Source organism: Egretta garzetta, unplaced genomic scaffold, assembly GCF_000687185.1.
Source record: "Egretta garzetta isolate BGI_Z169 unplaced genomic scaffold, ASM68718v1 scaffold168, whole genome shotgun sequence".
In the NCBI taxonomy this organism is placed as follows: domain Eukaryota; kingdom Metazoa; phylum Chordata; class Aves; order Pelecaniformes; family Ardeidae; genus Egretta; species Egretta garzetta.
In genome coordinates this window covers 1,422,059-1,426,717 of record NW_009260675.1, presented here as the reverse complement: position 1 = coordinate 1,426,717, position 4,659 = coordinate 1,422,059, and positions in this window count along the sequence as shown.

Sequence of the window (4,659 nt, the reverse complement as noted above, 5' to 3'; positions counted from 1 at the left end):
GCTTTCCCTCCCCGCCCGGGTGAGATCTGCCGGAGAGAGGGCTCTGCCGCGGGGCACGCGGCGTGGCGAGAGCGCTGCCGAGCCTCTGCGGAAGCGGCCTCCCCGGAGGATGCGCTGCCAGCTTCCGAGGCGCCGCGTTTAGTGGGAACGCGGTCCCGTAGGGTCATTAACTCTCCAGAGCGCCTGTGCGGTTAGCAGCGGTAGCGAAGGAGGCAGGGCGTGCGGCTGTGTGGAAGCACGCGGGAGCAGAGTGGATGGAAACAAAACCATACCACATTGTGCCCTCTTCCAGCCATCAAGTAATCCTGTTCGCCTGAACAGACCCCCCTCAACTCAAAAGGACTGTTCATGTGTGTGATAACGTGTTTTCTCGCTCCGGGCCCTGACCTACACTGAATATTCAGTTGTCTTCTCTCCGTACGCCGTGTAAGCGCTTCCAAGCTGCCTTCAGCACTTGGAGATTGGGTTTGTGCTGCATAATGGATTACAAACCAAAGGATAACCTTGGTAGTGTCTGATTAAAACGACGATGCCAAATTTTTAGTTGCCACTAGAAACCAGTCCCCTGAGTAATGACTCCACCGAAACTTTAGGAAGCTTCTGTTGGTTGCCCCTAATTTGTTTCCTGTCCAAAGTTATTTGTGAACTACTTTTCTGACAGGAGTAAAATTAAATTGATGGTAATATGTTTTTATGTAAATCTAAGTACATTCATCTGCCCCCGAAAATTGAAGGATACTCCTTTTTCAGTATACGCTGTGAAGTGATGCAAGCCAGGGATTACGTTCTGGGACAAAGAAGGTGCGAAGTAATTTCTGCTAGAAGTACCAAGAGACCTAGCTATTTTAAAAGCTTTTCTAACATCAGGTTAAATTGATCATTAAGGTATTGTGAAACATGTTTTATTTAATATAGGGGTTCCGATTTCTCAGAAAGTATGTTGTTTTTCTCTCCTACGGAAGAAAAAATGGTAGTTAGGAAAAATAAAACACTCATAACTGGTTTTGGATTATATTTTGTGCATGAGAAATGTGTGTTGTATTGGGGTGGGTTGAAACTCGTATCTGAAATTATTTGGTTTAAATTGAATTTTTAATTACTTTTCTGATTGAGCTAGTAGTTAAATGTATAAAGATGGTGGGTTTCTGTCTTTGGGGTTTTTTTAATAGCTTTTTTTTATTCCATATACTCTTTGAGGGGGAGCTCTGGACTGTTGGGCTAACAAATCAATGTTAGTTTACAGCTTTTGCTGAAAGTGTCCGTGCTCATGGCTTTATGTACTACACACAGCAAGTATGTATTGTGGTTCCCATAGGCGTTCCTCATGTTTATTTGGCTTCTTTGGATTTTGGTATAGCTAAAGCTGTGTATGTACAGTATCCAGTCCTCAGAGATAAGGTTCCAGCACAAAGAAAAACGCCTACCTGCAAGCAGAAAGGACTGCACCCTTGGAATACAGCCCATCATAAAACGCCCTCTTGACATTTGCCTCCTGCAGCAAATAGCCTTTTTGTGCATATGTAAAATCTCAGAAAAGGAATTAGAAATACAGCATATGGGGTAATTTTTCAGTCTTCAGTGAGGTGATTAGGGAATTCATTCACTGTGGAAAGGTGCTGATACTGAGTGGGTGCTTGGTTGGATCGTACTGCTCTCATGTAGAGAAGGTGCTTTCCAGAACGCTGTTGCAACAGCAAACAGGAGATTTGGCTTAAGATTTTCTTTAAAATGTGACAGTGATGGCCTGAGCTAGAAACAGTGGATTGAGACTGTAAAAATGACAGCAAAACCAAACACCTTTCTTGTGTTCTCAAAGTTTTGTTTTGATCTGGACAGTCAAGTAGTAACATCCAGCTCTCTGCACTTAGGACAAGCAGCACAAGTCTGCTATCAAGAACTATTGTATTTAACTATGAATCCATAAAACTTACTATCTTTATATGTGGTTATATTTTTATAGCATTATCAAGACAGAGAATACAAAGATAGAAAGCTTGCTTTCAGAAGCTTTTGTTTTGACCTTAGCTGTCTTCTTCATTATGGCCTAATTTAAACTATAGAGGCTTATTTCATTAGTTTTTTTAGTCTGCAAAGTGGGAATAGTAAAATCATGTCCTGAGTGGTGGTAAGAAACGCAATTAATCGAAGTGCTTTGAGGTAAAAATACAACACTATGATTTGTATGTACAGATGAGGAATTTTAAGACTAGGAATTACTGCAGCTGATATTTGTATCCTGTAGCTATTATTTTATCGTCACCAAAATAAAATAATACTTGGTTTCTACAAGGCTGCCAAGTTATAAATCTCAGAAAGCTGTGCAAAGGAGGATGAATTACAAATCAGCCCTTTTACAGATCCCGACACTAAAGCGCAGGAAAGCTAAATGCTTTGGCCAGGGGAGGGAGTACTTTCAGCTATAGCAACTTTCAGTTCAGTACCTTATCCTTTGCCTTACAAAAACGTTCATGTTGGATCTGGCCTTTGTTATTACAAGCTCTAAGAGTTTATCATACTCTATGTGCTTCTGTTTCTGGGTTACGTGGATTTTTTTTTTCCCCATATACAGCTAGGCAGATGCTAACACTTTACATCAGTGTGCCTCGTTTTGGGATTAAATAATGAAGGTCCCATATGATAGAACAGTTGAAAGAAAAAAGAAAACAAACAAACAAACCAAACCCACCCACCCCCACTTACATTATAAAAATGGTCATTATCAGAGTGCCTGGTATTAAATAATACAGTTTCTCATCTTGAAAACAGGCAAACTGTTAAACAGTGTTGTGTGTAAGTGTTGACACAGTTGCTCGCATATTGTTTATTAAGTGTCATAAAAAGCAATAAATATTAAAAACGTGGGTTATAGTGAAAATAGAATCATAGAATTGTTTAGGTTCAAATGACCTTTAAGATCATGAAGTCCAACTATTAACCTAGCACTGCCGTAATGAACAAGAATTAAGTAGTCCTGAACTTGAGAAGGTTAATATTCGAGATTTGGATGTGTTTTTAATCTCTTACTGAGATATAGAAACTGCCATACCACATCAAGGCAGTGGTCTGTCCTGTTCCCTTATAGACGCTGTCTTTATTTACCTTCTAGCACTCCCTGCAAGACAGACAAGTGCTGTTACTCCTTTTAGAAAGGGGGAAGCAGAATGCAGGGGAGGGAGGAGGCTTTAACAATGCCATGCAGGAATTCTGCACGTGGAATCGAACCCTGGTATCTTAAGTTTCGTTCCGAGGTCAACTTTTTTTAATTTCCTTGCTAGTCATCTACACCGAAAGTTCCAAAATAGACAAGCGCAGTCCTCTCTATATGAGACCAATTCCTTAATTAGTCTGTAGCTGGCATATGACTTTGGGAGTCACATCTGTCTCTCCCTATTTTTTAAATTGTGAGTCATTACCCAGATAAATATAAAAATATGTATTTTTTTAATATTCTTTTCCATTGACTTCTGTATATATCTTAGCAATGGGCTATATAGGTTAATTAATTTTAATAGAAATTAAATTTTAATTTAAAATGTTTTCTTTAACTGCTGTCATATGTTGTGAAACTGGGGACATACGAATTTTGATTTTAACTTTTGTGGCATTTCATTACAATTACTTTATAATTCATTCTTTTGTACTTCTCTATCATTATCGTGGTTAGCTTCTATATATAACAATACAAATCTTAAAGATATTTTCGACACTCTTTCTATCCAAAAGATCAGATACCTCTAATATAAATCTGTTATGAGGTTCTAACCTCCTTCTAGATGGTAGATGTGGTTTCCCTGACAAACATAGCTGCTATTATGGTTGGTTTGCACGCAGCCTAAGTCAGGAAATTGACAGTCATGGGTTAAACTGTAATTTACAACCTTTTATGAAAAAAAGGGAAGCAGTAATACATAACATCTCAGGTTCTTTGCACTTTCTGGTTTGTATAAAGATAGATTTTAACACTGAATGTGTTTTATAAACTGAAATTCTGTAATGGAATGCAATAAATAGTATGCTTACAGTATTGCTTACACAAAAAAAATATATTCCTGATTTTTTTATGACTCGGAAGAGTTCACCTACTAAATTTAGTAGCCCACATTTTTGTATATTTGAAAAAAATAGTTATTTCAGGCCTGTTTGCATTAATTTCATCCTTAGTTCTATTCCTGGTCTTTTAAGGGAAGTGAGAGGCTTCGTTTCTGTTTCTGTCAGATCAAGGAGGTAGACTTCATGTCTTGTTGGGGAGTTTAATAGAACTGAATTTACCCTAAGAAAGAAACAGAAAAAGATGCAGAAGAGTTAATAGGCAAAGCAGGGTGGAAGAAGAGATCAGTTTTATTTTAGCTAAGTTTGCTTTTGTGTTCTCTTTTGGCTAAAGCCTGAGAAAAAAAATGGTCTTTAAATGAGGACCTCTTGAATATTCAATAGAGTCTAACAGGTATACATTTAGGAAGCAAATACATTATTTTAAAACAGTGTTTTGTGAGAAAGAATTTGCGGGCTTACATAATTGTAATGTGCTCAGCTTCTTCTTGGTGCCATTCTGACACAAATACGTTCTATTAGCCCATTTTTCTTTTCAGGCAAGTTGAATATGGAGCATTTTATAATAACTTGTACTGAACAAAGTCAGGTGGTTTTTGTTTGCTTGGGTTT